This window comes from Camelus ferus, chromosome 1 (genome assembly GCF_009834535.1).
Source record: "Camelus ferus isolate YT-003-E chromosome 1, BCGSAC_Cfer_1.0, whole genome shotgun sequence".
Lineage (NCBI taxonomy): Eukaryota > Metazoa > Chordata > Mammalia > Artiodactyla > Camelidae > Camelus > Camelus ferus.
The window spans coordinates 23,716,946-23,736,938 of NC_045696.1; the positions used below are offsets into that span (position 1 = coordinate 23,716,946).

At 36.2% G+C, this 19,993-nt stretch overlaps 1 long non-coding RNA gene across 1 annotated transcript; it reads left to right on the forward strand.

Annotated features, from left to right (window-relative positions):
- Nucleotides 1-6,953: 6,953 nt before the first annotated feature.
- LOC106729484 lies at nucleotides 6,954-19,604 on the forward strand. The gene is made up of 4 exons (XR_004318923.1): nucleotides 6,954-7,059; nucleotides 17,246-17,296; nucleotides 18,890-18,992; nucleotides 19,397-19,604. It is a non-coding gene; the product is annotated as an uncharacterized LOC106729484 (long non-coding RNA).
- The last annotated feature ends 389 nt before the right edge of the window (nucleotides 19,605-19,993 follow it).

The window sequence follows — 19,993 nt, forward strand, 5'->3', positions numbered from 1 at the left end:
GGGAGGAGTATCTGCATATGTTAAATGGGCTTCTTCTGTAAGGGAGAGCTGTCTCCTCTTTCCCATTCATTTATTTATGCGATCGTTTATCTGCACTCATGTATTTATTTTGCATACTTGGTATATATTCATGTATATTTATTTTGTACTTTGGTTCAGTTTTGCAGGTTTTCATTTACATTTAAGTCTTTTGTCTACTTGGAATTGGTATTTCAGTATGGTGTGAGGTAGGAGACCAGTTTTGTACTTTCATGTACAAATAACTAATTGTCTCATCACCTTTATAGAAAAATCCACTCCCACCTTCCCACATACACACACTTATCTGCAATGCCAGTCCTTTCATACAACGGTTCTGTTTAAAAAATTCTTACCAATCTAACAATTAAAAACTATACTTATTTAATTTTCATAGATTAATTTTTTCAGCTTAAAGTTTTTTGTGATCTTGGTCTATTTGGTATATTGTATACTCCTTGTAATGTTAAGAATTATTTGTCGCATGTATCAGTTAAAAATCTTTTAAGAATAGTTGAAATTTTTTAAAAGCCAAAATAAAATATTCCAGGTAATAGTAACTACTATAGATTAGGTGCTCACAGTGGGCCCTATGCTAAAGATTTATCTACAGTAATCTCACATGTAGTTCTCACATCATTTTTGCAATATAGATGCTTTCCAGATTGCATAGGTAAGAAAACTGAGGCCCATAGGAGACAAATAAAGTACTCCAAATCACAGCTAATCAGTGGTAAAGTCAGATTCAAACCTGGATTTGACTTTGAAGTTTACAGTTGATTTCTTCTAGGTGCTAGTGGAAAAACTCCAGTTGCTTTACAACTTAATTCTTTGGACTCAAACAAATTTTCAATGAATCATTAGTGTAAACATTCCAAGAAACATTTACTAGTTAAGGTAGGTTCTGCTTCTGTTTCAGCTAATATTGATTATGAACAATAACAGTTTCAAACTGAAATAGATGTTAAATTTAAAAACCATATCCAGCTGGATTGTTTATAAAAATATTAACTTGTGCTTGCAAGAGAAAATGTAACCACTTATAAATGAAACTATTAGGAAGAATCAAATTCACAAGCCAACTTAAGCTATTAAAATTATTTTTAGGGAAAGCAATAAACCAAGTGAAACCAGTAAGTGCACCTTGCTATTAAAACCACAAAGAATTAAGATGGGACTGGAAAAAAGAGGATGGGAAACTAATTTATAAGAGCAATTTAACATCTCTGAGGTAATAAGGAACAGCTACTCCTTTGATAGATGCTTGATTTTAAAATTTGCTATTCAAGGCACATTTTATTTTAAAAGGAACCATAAAAATTTTAAGTAAAGGGCCATAATTCCTGGCCAAAGGAACTGTGTTGCTTATAAATCCCGTAATTGGCAAAAATCTGATTGGCAAGACCAAATTCTCATAGCATATAAGGAGCTGTAGGAAAAAGTGGAAATGCTGGTTTCAGAAAATGGATCTAGAGAATATTATGCTTAGTGAAATAAATCAGCCAGAGAAAGACAAATACTGTATGATATCACTTATATGTAGAATCTAAAAAATAATACAAATGAATGCATATGTGACAGAAGCAGACTCACAGATATAGAAAAACTTGTGGTTGCCAAAGGGGAGAAGGAAAGTGAGAGGGACAAAATAGGGGTATAGGATTAATAGATACAAATTATCATGTATAAAATAGATAAGCAAAAAGGGTTTAATGTACAGCACAAAGAATTATAGCCATTATCTTGTAATAACCTATAATGGAGTATAATTTGCAAAAATACTGTCTCATGCTGCAGTACACCTGAAACTAATATAATATGGTAAATCAATTACATTTCAGTTCAAAACAGAGTATTACAAGGCATTGATCCCCCAAAGAAACCGTAGTAGACAGGGTTAGAACTTTCTGCCAATAGGCAGCTGCTTTTATAAATCACTTTCTTCAGTTATTCAAGAAACACTGCAGTGACTTTGTTCCGGACAGCCATATTCTTTCCCCAAAGTTTTGTATTATGCAGATTTATGCAACTTATGCACCTTTATGAACCAGCAACCTACCTTCACTGGCTTAGAATTTTGTGCATTGTATGTCTCTTTCTCTAATTTTTTTCTTTGAAGGTTATTAGCCCAACAATACAGACATTAAAAGTTAGAATATTTAAAATTTTTCAACATAAAAATTAGAATTGTTACACAACCTTCAGCAAATTATCAAACCAAGGATGCTAAAATCACAGATGGTAAGGTGTTACTTTATAGGCCATTTCCCCCAAAGTCATGAAAACAGAAAACAAGATTATAGGAAATTACTTGGACAGTGATGTCTATACATCAAGTAGAATAAAAATGATCCACAATGCTTTGGGAATGGTTGCTCCCTGGGGTATTTCTCATAAATAAAGGGTCCTTACAAATGGAAGAGGGAGGTGGGAGTGTCAAAGCCAGAGAAGCAACTGTGCCCATCCAAACAGGAGTCTGTGCTGTAGTGTTGGCTTTGAAGATGGAGGAAAGAGTCATGGGCCTGGGAATGCCTCTAGAAGCTGGAAGAGTTGAGGAAACAGATTCTCCTCTAGGGCCTCAAATAAATGCATCCCTGTGGATATCTTGATTTTAGCCCAGTGAGACTCATGTCAGATACCTATTCCATATAACTGTAAGATAATAAATTTGTGTTAAGTCGCTGTGTTTGTGGTAATTTGTTACAGCAATAGTAGGAAACTAATATGAAGGGCACAGAAATGTATTTCATGGAAATAAGTAATTTTTTTACAACAGCAGAACCCGATGATACAGGAGAAAGTGAGCTGTAAAGATTTCCAGGGAAATAACTACAGTTCTCCTCAAGCCAGAACAGTAGAGAATACTATTCTTTGGTTCTACAAATGTCAGTTACAAATGCTTATTTTCTTATTCTTAGGTTCAGATTCTGCAAAAGTTTTAAATATCTTTGGTTCCATTTTACGGTGAAATTCATCTTAGCAGAAAAACAAGAATCCATGCCTTTAAACATTTTCTGAGCAGCTAAACAAATGCTAAACCCTGGGGACAGCAACAAAAATAAGACAGTGTCCCTTATTCCCTTATTTTGAGGCATACAATCTAGTACAGAGCTTTTCTTTTTGACCCATTGTAGAAACAGATTTTCCATCACCACCACATAGTATATATGACTATGACTGAACCAAAGTTGATATACTCTAATATTTACTATTCTCTTTCTTTTAGTCTGTTTCATTAAAAAAATGCTACATGGAAATCATTAAATTGATTTAATAACCTTCTAATGGGTTTGAAAAACACTAGTTTTATAAGTTAGACATGTAGAGACATAGTTGAACGTGTCATATGCTGCAACAGAGATGAAAATGACAACCAAGGTAACTGCAAGAAAAATAGTTAACATTTGAGTGCTTAACGTGTTCATTGCTCTAGGACCATTTTAACATTTGCAGTACCTTAACCAGGTAATCACACTTCGGAGGTAGCACCGTAAACACTCCAACTATCATTACGGAAATCTATACCAGAGAGTTTTTAATTAGCATAAGGAATATCAAAATAATTCTTTAGTAAAATGAGCTGTGCTTGAGTGACGTGATTGGATACGAGGAGTGAACGGGCACCAACACCCACGGGTGAACACAGAGTCAGGGTGTGGCAAGTGTGTGAGCAGCTAGTATCTTTGGAGCAGCTTACGAGGTCCACAGCTGCACTTGGGCGACACATCTTTGTTCCAGAGGGGACACTGAAAGCAGGAGGTTGGCTCTCTGCTTTCAGAGCGTCTTTACAGCCTGGGCAGCCCACGCTCATGAGCACCGTTTATGCGGCTGTGCTTGCTTGTTAGTAAATGTTAGACAGGACTTAATGTAAAACTTGTCTTCATCATTAACATACCGTGGGGTAGCAAAGTTGTGTGGCGATGACGGTCAGCCAGCGCCTACCTCTGATCACTGGGAGCTGTCGGTATTTGCCAAAAGAAACTGATGATTGTTAAATGGTCAACTTGGCTTCTTTTAGTTCCTCAGCAGACTTCACACTGCGTTCCAAGGGACTTGTAGCACTTGTGTTCCTCAAAGAGAGGTGTGCTGTCAGAAACACTTAGGTGGAGTTTAGTACTCTGCATTTCAGCAAGCACCCCTCCCATTCCATAAACACTGATGTTGGAGAACATTGGTTGAAAGCTGGGGGGTGGTGGTGATGTGATCAGATCTGCCGCAGTCTTACCTCCTTTCTTCCTCCCCAGCCCAGACTCTAAGGCACGGTGTCCCGATCACTGCTTCGAAGACACATTTCCCTTTTCACCACACCTGGATTCTTCTCCCTGACTACCCTCTTTCGCTAGGCTGTGACCTAAAATTTCTCCTGATTCTGGTAATATCATAAGGACGGAGAGTAGTGAGTGAATGGGCATCAAAAGGCTTAGAAATACTATCAAGCTTTTGTCATTTATTATTTTAAGTCTTGCATCTTCAGACTGGATAGAAGGCAACATCAACAGTGCTGAAAACATGATGTTTAATACATCCTGTTTCTACTCTGGTCTCTTTCCTCAGATTCCCTTCTGTGTGGACTACAGTGTCCTCTCTGCATAACAGCCCTTATCTCCTCCCCTCCCCGGTCCTCACTGAAGGCCTAAGTGACCGTGTTTTTTCCTACAGTGTCCTGGAACTTGTAGAGTGGATGCAAAAAAGCAACTGTAAAGAGTTGGGCTAAGTTCATCTTTCTTGGAGGTCTGAGGATTACAAAAAGGAAAAGCGAGAGGAAAGAGAAAGATGTGGACAAAGAAAGTTGTCTGCCATTTCAGTAAACAACGGACATTGCACTCCATCAAGCCATCAGCCACTGCAGCCAACCCAACGGTGCACCCCGAGGGAATTCAGGATGGAAAGAACGGGACACTGGCCCTAGAGAGTTAAGATGCTTGTCCAAGGGATAATTTCCATGAGCCCAGACTCTTGTATCTTTTCATATATAGAAAAGAGCTAAAATCACTAACTTGGGATATTTGATTTTTGTGACCAGCATTATTTATTTTTTGATGTGCGATTACATGGTTTTTTTTTGTTTTTCAGCAAAAACTCCTATGTATCCTGGCTCATCCCTTGCCTCTTTGGAACGGTAACTCAGAGCTATCTAAGAGGCTGTCTCTTGGGCTATATAGTGCTTAGCAAGGTCTTCAAATAAATCATAACTCTCAACTTTAGGGTTGTGTGTGTTTCAGTTGACGAAAGAAGGAAGGAAGGAGGAGAGGAAGAGAGGAAGGGTGGGAGAGAGAGAGGGAGAAAAAAAAAGGGCCCTTGGGTCCTTAGAGAATAAAATGAATCCTTCTTCACATAATGACTAAAAATTAAAAACAAAAAACCAAAGCATTACTCCAGATACTCCTGAAAAAGTTATCCTTTTCTTCTAATTTCATCGTTTAGCATAATGTCTGAATCCTGTGAAGACTGATAGTTCTTTTTAATGGATTATCAGTCTCCATTTACATCTAGTATCTCCCTCCTACACACAGCAGCGAGCTGCTTTTTCTCCCTTTATGAATTATATATGCTTAGGACACACAGAGATTTCAATAATAATATTAACTAAATTTATGTAGAAAGACAATTGTATGATGTTGCTTTAAAATGTTTCAGATTTCAATTTCTAGATCTCCGTATCGCCTACTTACAAGTATTCATCCCTTCTGAGAAGACTGCCCTCATCCCTGGTCTTCGTTTGGAGGTGCCCCCAGTTGAAAGTTTTCAAAGTACCCTGAGATTTTCTTTCTTACAGCCCTTAAGATAATTATCTCTTTCTCTGCTTAGACCAAAACCAGGTGCACAAAAGGTGTTCAGTAACTGTGGGATGGAAGAATAAACGAATGATTGTCACGACATAGATTTATTTTTTTCCCACTGGTGTGACTAAGTGATTTTCCTTCCTTTCTGACATTAAGGCATTTTTGCAGAGATGGAAAAACATTACTTAATGTGAAAAGCCACTATGATGATCTATTACCATCTTCACCCCAAACAGAAAGGAACAATTTGTCTTTCCATCCGGTGTCTAGATTGTGGGAAACATGTTTCAGTTTCTAAATGTGCTTGCCCTACAGATCCTATTCATTTTGTCCTTCTTGGATCTCTCTGAAGCTTTCCTCTCGCCTTCTACCTCTGGGTTTTGTTTTAAGAACACTTTTGTCAGCTGAGATTAAGATAGCATTTCTAAGTGAACACAAAAGCTGAGAAAGAATTCCAGTCACGCTGCCTGAGGAGCCAGCTGTGCTGTTCCATTTTCTCTCTGCTCTTCTGCAGACAGAGTGACAGGAGAACTAGGAGTCAACAGGCACGATTGCTGGTGAGTAAGCTGTTGTATGATGTCCCCTAAAATACAACAAACAGAGGCGAGGCGCTGGATTAAAGGCTAGCCTTCTGTCATCTTACTTTTTTTTTAAATAAAGTTTTATGTATGTATGTATTTATTTATTTATCTTGCAGGGGGAAGTAATTAGGTTTATTTATTTACTTTTTCAGTGGAGGTACTGGGGATTGAACCCAGGACCTTGTGCATGCTAAGCATGCGCTCTACCACTCTCCCCCTGTCATCTTATTAAACATTCTAGAAAAATTGATTTTTCAAATAAGAATTTCACGGTGTAGGAAAGACTATGGCCATACTCTTCAGTCTCTTTGTTCATTTTTTTTTTAAACTTAGTGGCCATCCAAAAAGATGAATCTAATCAGAGTGTACTTTTCACCAAAATGTCTAGAATTTTCTTGACTCTAAAATAACTAGAGGTCTTTGTTAACATTGTTATAGGAAATATTCATTTTATTCTGGATTCCTTTGTCGACAGGCCGACTTCTTTCTCAAGTGACTTCAAGTTCAACTTGAGATCTGCCCACAAAGAAAATTCTTTCACTTAACAAATGTTTATATGTATGCAGTGTGGCAGTAGCTGTTATGAAGAGTGGAAAACAAGACAGCGAAGGTGCCTGCCTCCAGGATACCTTCTTCCTGATGAATTTGTCCTGAAACATCAAAGCCTACAATTCTGAGTAAGTTGCTTCCTTAACTCTGCTGCACTATATTTTTTCAGTATTTCCCAAATTCCCTCAGAAAGGAATAAGACAACTTCCTAAAGAATCACCTGGATGCTTATTAAAAGATTGAGTCTTCTCGCCCAGAGGTTCTATTTCAGTAGACAGGATTATTGACCCAGAAATTTCTATTTAAAAGTTTTTTTCAACTATTTAAAAAAATTTTTAAATGTGTTAAAAAAGACCGTTTTAAAGTGTTTTTTGGGTGGTGGATGCTAGGCAATATGAGAAAATCAGAAAAAATCTATAATATCTGAAAATTCAAATAACAAAATAGTTAAAAAGAAATTTTATTGTTGATTTGGTAAGCACATTAAGTCATGTTTGGAAGAAAATTATCAAAGACAACTTAACCTAGTGCATCAATGACCTTGATAAGAAAAATGACTAATCCTCCCAAATAACTTGACCAGTGAGCTTTCTTCCAACTCATGCAGTGCAAATTTAAAATCAAACACGCAAGTTAGTAAGAATTGTAAGTATCAAAAGAATGCACATCGTTTTCTTCTAGTCAGATGCCGTAATATAGCATCTCTCCCGTCTTTAACCATTTGCATGAGACTATGAAGAACATTTCTATATGAATAAGCACTATAAAAACTCTACTACTGCACAGTCACACGATAATATATCATGCACTGAAAGAGCCAGAGGTTAGGATTAAATCTGAGTAACTTGTTTTTCTCCTTAGAATAGTACAAATTCTTCAAAAAGGGTCTACAAGTTCATCTTTGTAATCTTAGGTAGAACTTTGCCTTACAAACAGCTAATTATTGCTTGAAAAAATTTGAATGATAACATTTGGTGTTTGCCATATTTTACTTTCCAGAATTTCCATTACTGAAAATTGAGATTTGAAAATTCTTCCCAGAAATCTTTACTTTTCTAAAGGCAACAAATAAAAGAATTACTTCTTATTATCTCCTTCTTGCCAGCTGTCTAAATTTTTATCTATTTTTTTTTCATTTTAGATTTGACACAGCCATCACCAAATTAATAAAGTACTTCTTAGGTTTATCCAGAAAGATAGAATTCCTAAATTAAGAACAGAAAAACTAAAAAATTATTTATGCTGGGTCAGTAAAAGTGTTCTTAAATTAGATGGTGGGGATGGTTGCAACACTTGGTAAAAATATTAAAAGCACAGAACTATATAATTTAAAAGGGTGAATTTTATGCGTAAATTATACATCAATAAACTTTTTGGAAAATGTTTATTAGGTTTATTTTCATTGATAAAAGCATTTGCTAAACTCTTGGTGGCACACTTGTGGAGGGAAAAAAAGAAGCAACTAGAGAAGTGGATTCCCCACGTCTCCCCTCTATTTCCTTTTCTGCTTCTTTAGACATAGTACCATTGTGTGGTGATCCTCCACTAGCAAGAACTATTTCTTGTAAGCTTGGAAAGTTTACCTAAGATGGATATCATAGGTAAATATAAAAATCCAACATGTCTGAAAACAATGGCTATACATTTTTACTTCTCTGTAATGTCTTTTCTTGGAAGGCTACATACTGTTTTCTTTGTAGATATCCAAGTGGAGTTCCCATCACATTTGTAGAGGATGCTTAAAAAGACATGTCCACACTGAGAGAAAAATTGGACTTAACGACTTTTGAAAGGCCCATGTGATTCTGAATTAAGACCTCCAATACACAGAGAATGAGCCTTACTGCAATAATTTCTGCTGTGTTACTTTTGGATATGTACTGAAAAGAAAATTTAATAATGTTAAAACATTTTGCAAAAACATTTGCCATTTAAATCATATTAAAAGAATTACATCTAAAACAATTCTCTCTTATTCATATATAATTTAATAAATGTTATTATGGTATTACTATCTTCTCCCTATTGTAGTCATGACTCTTCTGTGAAAACAAAGACCAGTGTAGGTTTAAGAGTTTATTGACCCCCTGAGGCATGTCAGTGTTTAGGAAACATGGGAGGCTATGCTTTGAGTCCATCTCAAAGAAGAGAGTTTTTATAAACCTTAAATAGACTGAGGACTTCCCCACCATGCAAATTCTTAAATAACTCCCTTCTGGGTTGTTTCTCTTCTGGTCACTTACGTAACCCATGTCCCGTTTGTAGTTAGAGTGTTCTCAGAGGAAACGAAAAAGTTGGTATTGGTATTCACCTTTGAGATATCGTTTGGTGATTTCCCGATTCTTTATGTGTCAAACACACATCACCATCAGTAACCGAAAACTTCCATTTTTGACAAGACACTCTCAAAGTCTGAGTATCTTGAACATTGCACAGAGACACATCCTCCTAAAAATGGGACATTAATGCTAATTAAGCTAGGATTCCATAGATTCTAAAAACCCAAATGAAGAACACATATTTCTAATACTAAATTCGACCTGACGTACGAAAGGCAATGATAAAACATTCTGAAGTCAAAGGTTAATGAAGAATGTTGAGCAGCAGCAATAATTAGCCAAAGATTCATCACCCAGAGAAATAAAGGAGAAACTTCCAGACTAAAATGATGAGGGTAAGCTTGGATTACTCACTCCTTTTTGAACTGTTCAGCTTGAACATTTAATACTGATGCCCAGATCTTTTAAGGTCTTCCTCACCTAGGCCTTCCTCATAGAAGGACATTTCTCTGCTGCCCTATACGCAGTGCTCTAGTGACTTCCAATTGAGATGTCAAGAAACTTCCTTTACCTGTTTTTAAAGAGCAAAATGATGGAGAAACTTATTACCAGAAGCATCATATTTATGAAGAATTCTCTCTCAAGAGTAAGATGCTAATTTGATCTTATTGTTTGGCTGCCTGGAAATAAGGATGGTTTTAAAATATAGAAGGAATTTGCTTCAAAGTTTATGAATAGCATCAAAAAATGCATTTCTGAAAATGAAATACTCATAATCTGACTTGTTAAACTGTTGTATGCTGGAATAAAAATGTTAAGTGATGTAGGTTAAGTGCTTTGCATGCTCTTGTATAAGAAAGCAGTCATTAAATGGAAGTTATTGTTACCATTAGTAGAAAATGGACAGAGGTAACTATGTATTTTCTAATTTTGCTTTTACCAATACCTGAATATTTGGGTGTCACCTTTGATGTTTACTTGATTTCAATCTTTGAGACAAAGAAAATACGATTTTAGTGAAAGAAAAGATTAAATCTGTAAGTGTTTAGGAAGAGAACCATCACATTGGGCATGGCACAAAGATTTTTAGAACGTGTAATAAAGACATTTTACCACCTGATGAAATTCCTGCATTGCATGAAAAAGTTTTTGAGCTAGAAATAAACATTTTGAAGACTAAAATGGCAACAATACTAATTATGATTACTTACTAGTTTTCATGATAAGCATCTTTAGATGGTGAGACTCAAATCTGCTCACAGATATCTTCTCAAATGGAAGAGTTCAGTAAATTATAATTTACCGTAATTGAAACAGAAAGTAATTGCAAATGCAATACATAAATTTTGGAAGGGGCAGAAATGGCAGAAATACGAAGATCTCATTCTACACAACAGGAGTATGCTAAGGAGTTCTCTAGGCAAGACATTGTGTCCCCAAGAACCACTATCATGGAAACACAGGCATTTTAAAAGGTCCAAATCTTGCTCCTAATATTCTATTCTATTTTGAATTATTTTACCATTTATTTTTAAATTGTGGTAAAAAATGCACAACATTGAGAATAAGCGATTCCCAAAAACAAATATGTGATATAGAGGCCCTGGTTAATTCTCTGGGTCCTACCATTCTCCCTGTCAGTAATAGGCACTTGGCTCAGAGGTGGTTGTAATAAAAAGAGTGCCTGCTCATTCCTGAGCCATTTCTCAAAGGCCATTAGGACTGAGTTGGTAAACATAAGGTGATTAACGGTGGTATGTCATGTCTGTAGCAGTACAACACATAACTTTCCTGAGCACCCAGCACATTAAGTTTTCACCGGGATGCATTCTAAAGGGAACATGTCCCTGTCTGCTGAATTACTGTGTGTCTCTTGTGAGATAATTCCCAGGAGGTGACTTATTCCCTCAGGGGTGAAGGAAAGTACTTTTTTGTTTTCCTTTTTTGTTTTCCTTTTTCTATGCTCTTTTCCCCAACAACTTGTTTGGCTCTGCACAAACAAGGAGAGTTAGCAAAATATATGTGTGTATACTTCTTTTTAACCTCTCTATTAACCTCATTACAGCTTCCTTTCTGCCTCAACTCCACATCCTAGCAACAGACGAACCTGTCAGTTTTCTCTCATTTATCTAAATTGCATATTGTCTACCCACCAGCTATAATCTGATACTCTAGGAAGTCTAGGTTAATTAACTGTGTTCTCTTTTTCTACCGAAATAAATCTTTGAACCACTTTGTTTTTCTGTTGTCTTAGCCATAATTTTAATCTTAGAGTAAAGGGAGACTACAGTTTAGAACTATGTATATTTTTCTCACAAATAAGCACAAATTGGAATTGACTTTAGACAGCAGAATTTCAGATTGAGGTCAGCAAATGGTTTCTTAAGGTTCCGAAACCACTTCCCAGGAATTCTGCATCATCTAGATATCTGCCTTATCATGGAACACCCAGTCACATGAGCGTCCAGGTCTGCATTGGGATACGATAGTGTGTTTGAAATGGGGAAGCTGAATCACTGCACAAAGTTTTCAAAGCACTTGAAATAGACAAGTCTTGAGTCAGTAGGTACATCTGGCACCTCATTCACTTGGCAAATGGCTGCTGTATGCAAATATTTCTGATACTAATCTGCAATAATTCAGCAACAGTTAAGCGGGCACTAAACATGCAGTGACGAAATTTGCTGCTTTCAATTTTAGCAATCAATAAAATAGAAAATATTTAATGTCGATTTCAACAAACTACATTGCTAACTAGAACTTTAAGTAAACGTAACAACTTTGTTCATTAATCATGTGTTAGAATGGCACCTGAAGATTGTTGGCTAAATTGTCATTATTTTGAGCTAGTAAAGTTTTGAAACTGTTTTGGTTCATATAAGATGCATATGTGAGCATGTAATTCTTACACTTGTAGGATTTATGTGAAAAATACAGAAATAGATCAAATCTAGGATTAGATCCAAGGCTGCATTTTTCTCTTAAACCCAATATCATATCATTATTAACCAATAATTTCAATGTTATAAATTTTTTCTTTGGCTGTAATTAACTTGAAAAAAATAGTGTTTGGTTTTATGGTTTTACTTATGTTATAGATATAAAGTATTCTGAGTTTTATTTGAATTTAACATTATATTTAATGGAATTTAGTCAGCATTTTTAAAATTGGATCTGAATATTATTTGAGATTGAGTAAAAAGCTTTTGCAAAGAAAACAAAAAGGATATGTTTCCTCTCTTTCATTCTAAGAAGTATTAAGGAGAAATTTCAACTCAAAAACAAAAGTAGCCTTAGAGGAAAAAAAAAAAAAAAAAGAAGCCTTGGGAAAAGATGGAAACACCCTAAATATTCAAGCTGTATTAACAAGAGAGTTAGCCAGATAAAATATACATTTTTGAAAGTAAACATTTTATTTGGTGACTTTCCAAAATCACAAACGTAGATGAGGGAAGCCAGTGACTCTTTTACAATGCATGTTTTCAAATAAGGAATGTTAGCTTAATATCTGATTTTAGATGAGTGCTAAAGCCTTGCATTACCTAATGCATCCATATGACTGCTACACCATATTTACTTCTTAGAAACTTTGTTATAAGCAGAAATTCTCATCTGTTTTCCTTTTCTGCCTTTGGTATGTATTTTCAAAATATAAGTCTTGCTAGGATAGTGCAATAGAATTGTACTAATATTCCCATTACTAAGAACAATAAAACTACTAAAATCTATGGTTTTACATGATTTAGCAGCTTGTAAAATACTTTCTCATATATTAATTCCCACAATGATATTTTGAAGAAGGCCCATCACTTTCAATTTACTAGTGAAGAAATAGAAGTAAAGAGGCTTATCTCAGATCACAGAGTTAAGGGGTAATTTAACTGCGGTGACTTTAATTTGGCAATTTTTTGCAGTTACTGCCTCTTCACTCCACTCTGTACCCTGGAACCATTTTACAGCTCTCCCTCTGGCCTTCTGGTCTCCAGCTTCCCTCCTGATCCATGTCATCCTTTACACTGCTTACAAAAATGAGCTACTTCCAGGAAAAAAATCTGCTCGTGTAGTGCCCCTTCTCACAAACAGCTTCTGCTGCCTCTTTTTTTTTTTAAAGTGTGGTAAGAAAGCTCAACATGCAATCTATACTTTTAACAAATGTTTAAGAATATAACAGTATTTTAACTATAGGCATCATGTTGTACAGCGGATCTCTAGAGCTTCATCATCTTACCAACTGAAATATTATACCTGTTGAACAACAATTCCCCTTTTCCCCATGCCCCCAGCTCCTGGCAGCCACCACTCTAATTCTCTGCTTCTGTGATTTGGACTATTTTAGATATTTTGTATAAGTGGAATCATGCAGGATTTGTCCTTCTGGGACCAGCTTATTTCACTTAGCATAGTGTTCTCCAGGTCCATCCTTATTGTTGCAGTAGCAGGATTTCTTTCTTTTTAAAGGCCAAATAATATTCCATTGCATGTACATACCACATTTTCTTTATTCGTTTATCTGTTGATGGACATTTAGGTTGTTCTCATGTCCTGGCTATTGTGAAAAATGCTGCAATGAACATGGGGGTGCAGGTATCTCTTCAAGATTCTGATTTTAATTCTTTTGGATATATACCCAGAAATGAGATGACTGGATAATATGGTAGTTTTATTTTAATGTTTTGTGGAATCTCCATACTGTTTTCCATAGTGGCTGCACCACTCCAACAGTATAAAATTGTTCCAGTTTCTCGACTTCCTTGTCAACACTTGTTATCTTATTTTTTTATAGTAGCCATCCTAGCATATGTGAGGTGATACCACATTGCCATTTTAATTTACATTTCCCTAATGATTAGAGATGTTGAGGACCTTTTCAAGTACTTGTTGGTTATCATCCAGCATCACATATCTCCTTTGCAGAAACACCTATTCAAGTTCTTTGACCATTTTTAAATTGAATCACTTGTTTTGGTTTTGTTTTTGCTATTGAGTTGTAGGAGTTCCTTATATATTTTGGATATTGAGTAGGGTTTGCAAATATTTTCTCCCATTCCATAGGTTGCTTTTTCACTTGGTTGATTATTCCCTCTGCTGTGCAATTTTGATGTGGTCCCATTTATCTATTTTTACTTTTGTTGCCTGTGCTTTTGGTGTAATGTCCAATAAATTGTCAATGAAAGTTCAATTAACAGTCATAGTAAGAAGAAAAAAGGGAATTTTATTTGAGCCAAACTGAGGATTATAACCTTAGAGATAGACTTTCAGAAAGTTCTGAGAACTGTTCCATCAGTTAGAAATAGAAACAAAGGATAATACATCAAAAAGACATACAGACATTTTACATAAGTTCATCAAGGATACATAGTCCAGGTAAGCAAGTAAAAAATAATCAGCAGGTCACCATGAACACTTACAGAGCTGTGAATGAACACTGTTCATTTAAGAAGTTACATTGCTGGCATCAGAAGAAGGGGGACAAAATAATATTTATGGTCAAGCAGGCATCCTCATCTTTGAGGAGCTTGGCTTAATGTGCAATGCAGATGCACACTGCACATTAGGGAGGGAGAGAGGAGGCCCAAACGGACACAGAGAGATAATCCTATGCTTAATTTTTCTTGTCCTGCCTTAAAATATAAATTCTATTTCATCAAAATCATTACCAAGACCAATGTCAATGATCTTGTCCCTATGATTTCTTTTAGGAGTTTTATAGTTTTGGTTCTTCCAAATAAATCTTTAGTCCATTTTGAGTTTATTTTTCATATGGTGTAAGATAAGGATCTAGTTTGATTTTCTGGCATATGCATATTCAGTTTTTCCGACACCATTTGTTGGAGACTATCTTTTTTCCTTTGTGTATTCTTTCTATCTTGTCAAAGATCAGTTGACTGTGTATGTGTTGATTTATTCCTGGACTCATAAAGAGCCATTGCTCTGAACTGACTGTAGGACAAAATGTCATCTGGCTTCACCTATCTCTCTCCATCCTCATCTTGTACCACCCACCCTTCTTTACAATCACTAAATATGGCGTGGGACTAAGGACAAGTAACTCTACAATATCCCAAGTAAGGGAATGACAGGAGGTTATGGCTATTGAAGCATAATAGAATTGCCAATATTATTTGAAGTTGGTTTCATACATAGTAATATTTCATGCAGGTCTTTGTGTTCTTACCTAAATTCCTATTTGATTACTTAAGGTTCACAGGTGTAGAGACTTGCCTTGGTTATGACCTAATAATGCTTCAGATGTTTTAGTCATGATATGGTTAGACCAAGTCCAGGGCACACTACCATTGCTCATGAAAACACCAGACACTTTTACTATTTCATGTCTTTCCTCCCTCTTTGCCCAGTGAACCTCTCCTTAAATACTAGCCCAATATTCTTGTGATATCTGGCTAAATTCCTTAGGTGGGGTTGATAACCCTATCCCATGCTCTTGCTAAGCATTTATTCCATGCGTCCAAGAATCTATTTTTCCTTGCTTGTGGTGTTTTCATAAAGTTGATAAATATAAAAGAAAGAGAAATAAAATCACCCATCATTCCATTACTCATAAAAAATCATTACTGATGTTTGCTTACTGTTAATCTTATTGTAAGTACTTTCTGTTCCTTTCCACCTTAACATGGTATCAAACGGTTCCTCATAATTTCATGTCTTTAAAACCATCAGTTGTAATGTCTACATACTATTCCATCAAGTAAATATACCATCATTTATTTAACCCTTCCCAAATCATTTGAAATATGAGTATCTTTTTAGTTCTTTTAAAATCATATTTGCAGCTACAGTATTATCACCAAGATTGGGGCATGTTAAATATTCAATACATGAGTGCTAAAGAAATCTTCTGTCTAGGCAACTGATGCTATTTTCCTGTTACCTTACTCTTTTGATGAATTTTAATCCTAAGGACAGAATATTAACTGAAAATTTACCATGGAATTAGATGGCTTGGGAAAGGAGAAAAAACTATCTGAAGATTTTAGTCTGAAGCTTTTCCTTTGGAAACATATCAGATTATATTTTCCGTGGTTATCATGGCCATTCCATCTAGATTATTGTGCATCTGTAAGTGTTTGCACCTCCCTAAAATATTTTATTGAATTTGTTAATAAAAGAAACCATTTATCAGTGTTACTAGTGGAATAGAAAGGAGGCAACACAAAGCATCTTTTCCACAACATCGAATGGGCTGTGCATGGTTATGTATCAAGATCGTGGCTTGAAAGCTTGCTGTTTCCTTTGGAAAGGGCAGAACTGTCTTGGGGCTCAAGGAAATGTCACAAAATGAATACATGGGAATAATTATAGAAACTCTTGCTTAAATATTTTGCCTTATTTACCAACATCAGGATCTGTGTCCATGTATAAGTGGAAGGTGAGACAGGAGAACAGGGTAAGAGGTGAGTGGGAGAAGCACTTTCCATTTGACCACGTTTAGACAAACAGCAAAGCTAAAGCTTGCTGAGCAAAATCTGGCAAATAAGGTAATTATTTGCTGAAATAAATTATTTATTTGGAAAAATATTGACATTGGTATTTTACATAATGGTTTCCATTGCATAACAGCAAACAATGTGGACAGAAAGTCGATTATAGAGGAAGAAACACAGGATTTGGATTTGAACTTGGGTTCATAACCCATCTCCAATCCCTTATGGTTTCTGAGACCTTAAGCAAGTCTTTTAACCTCTCTGATCTTTAGATTTCTCACCTGTAAAATAGGAATAATAATGGTTTCTTTGCCAAACTGATACTAAAAAAAAGGGACAAACAGTGTTCAGCACATGGTAGGCATTTTAAAAAATGGAGGCTACTAGTATCATATTATGCTACATAATGGTGTCCAAAAGCAAATATGAAAATGAGTCTTGTCTAAAATATAAAGCAATTGTCATGAGAAACACGCTGGGAGGAACAGGTTCTCACAGCACTGCTGCTTTTATTTATTTATTTTTTTGTTGTTTGTAACCTGGTTTATCTGACATTGTTTTGAATCCATGGACCTCTCTATTTGTTTACACAGGCCCCCTAAATGTCATCTGGGGACTTCCAGTGCCTGACTACTTACCATGTGGTGAGTCAATCAATTTTTTTTCTGGTCCACAAGTAACAGGAATCTCTAAAATGATGCCATTATTTGCATAAAATTTGGAGGAGTATGTGCTGTGTCAGTGCACACTTGACTCATCCCACCTGAAGGCTCTAATCCGAATCCCATAAAATACTCTTGCTAATGAAGTCTAACCAACCTAAGAGCGTAACTGTGCTCCAATTCTCCTTTATACTTTAGAGTATTTTTTCCCCCAGAGATACCAGGAGAAAGAGCTTTGGTTATTCACGAGAGAACAGCAAGTTCACAAATAAAGCCTCTTCCTCTGTGCCCTGTTCTTTCATCTGGACAAAATGCTAATGAACATAAGGGGATACCAAACCCTTTTGGAAGCCAGCAAAGACATTAATGATGTAGAAGTGGAAATGGGAAATCAGAGGAAAGAGAGTGAATGTGAACCAGGTATTTATTTAAGTTTGCGGTTCATAAGAGCAACATTAAAAATTAACTTTATTCCCAACAAGGGACATAGAGAAAGTAAAATCAAGATAATTGTCAGAGGTGGTTTAGCATTGGTGAATGAGTGTGACCAAATCAGAAGAATTATTCTGAATTAAGTTCTGTCAGAGCAAATGCAGTATCTTTTAAAAAACTATTATTTTCTTTCTTAAACTGGGCTTCTCTAACGATTACCTTTTCTGCTGTGCTTACAACAGGAAGGAAGTGTGCTAGCTGGGATACATAGGGAAGTAATAAGAATTAATGTTTAGGGGGAGGGTATAGCTCAGTGGTAGAGTGTGTGCCTAGCATACACAAGGTCCCGGGTTCAATCCCCAGTACCTCCGTTAAGTAAATAAGTAAACAAACAAAACTAATTACCTCCTCCACCAAAAAAAAAAAAAAAGAATTAATGTTTAATTTGAGAAAATAACTACAGTCTTCTTTTCCTGATAAATGCCTTCGCTTAGATTTCATGAATATTAATATCATCCCATCCTGCCCACCTCTCTTCTCCATAGTAAATGGGATGGGTATCATTTCCACTGTTACTCACTGAATCCTGGTATTCTGCTGTTGTCTTAAATCAAATCTTGTAATTTTGAGCAAAGAGAATCTTTTCTCATCAGACCTTCCTGATCATCTGGAATGATGTTTCTGTCCATTCCATGACTGAGCTAAGTGAGTCCCAGAGTATTTAAGGACCTGTCCAGTGGCACACAGTAGGAAATGTGATAAATGAAGACCTCACAAACCCTAGTGCATATTGTCTCGGGCTTACTGAGCCAATTCATTGTCATCTCGAAGGGCCATAGACAGCAGTGGCGAGGAGAAGATACAGGCAGGTAGACATTCATGTTGGGAGATTGGGAGATACAGTGTGCACAATAAACACTGTTGGCCTAAGTTGGTAGAGAGAACTAAAATAAAGATACTAATTTTGAGAACATTGGATCAAGGGTGTAGAAAAAGGTTGTGTTCACCAAGGGTGGGAGAAGGGTCACTTGGAACAAATAGGATTCAAATAACATGGAAGAAGACACTCTTTGATAAAGCTTCATATTGATCTCAGGCCAGCATGTAAAGAGACAAGAATATCTTATCTGTTTCCCAATGCAGATGAATGTCAGGTGGAGTCTCAGAAGTTGAGGTGATTTTGACTGCTCCACACATAACTGGACACAGTCATTTTAATTTGGAGGCCTGCGTTTGATCACACAAGGTGAGCTGAGACAGTCCCTTACCTGGTGGGTGATTCTAGGTCACCACCCAGCACTCCCATCTCTCCTTCTCTTTGTCTTTCCTACTTTCTACTTCTTGCAGTAACATTTAAGGAGGGCCACATATTGTTGATGCTTTGAAATATAGCCTTCATGGGAAAGTTAAAACTTGAATACAAAGTAGATATTAAAATAATCAAAAATGCCATGATTATTGAGGAAAACGCGATTTCTGAGAAAGCTAAGAGAATGTATAAATATGTATTTATCTGTGTTTGGGGTTTTCTAAACTGTTGATATATAGGCCTTGTTAAAATCAAGTTTACTATATTATCATCTAGAATACACACCAGATTTCTTTGAATTTGGTTAATTTATATAAAGATTTTTCTCTCATGCAAAGCAGAGAGGCTCCAGGACCTGTAGTGAAAGGCAGGAATGAGCTTCAGGGCCCGAAGATGAAGTCAAACGTGTTGCTGATTTAATGACAATCACCCTGCGGAGTCTGTAATAAGCACTACACGATCAAGAAGTGGCAATTTCTATTCAAAATGGTCCCCTGTAGATGACCTATTATACACGAAAGTGAAAATAACTTCCTGCATTTAACATAAACTGCCTTGATCCAGAAGACGACCAGTTTCTGCACTTAGTGCCAAGACATGCGTGATCAGTGAAGGAAAACCTCCCAGTCCTTTTCTCATGGACAGATGGTGGGCCATGGCCTGTCCTTGGCTCCATATGGTCATATGGATGCTTCTTCAACCATAATGGGGTCAAGTGAAGGCTTAGACACTTGGGAAAACAGCATGTTAGAAGTTCATTCACAATGTGTGGATAGATCTCTATCACTGGAGAAAATTGAGGTACAGGGGTGGGGGATACTTCTGTTTTTGGTGAAAAGAATTTTCTGGGCTCCTTTAACTCAACTTCTGTTGGTCTATTGCCCCCTTAAAAGATGATCATGCAGATAATTCACAGTAATGTTTATATGAATCAATGA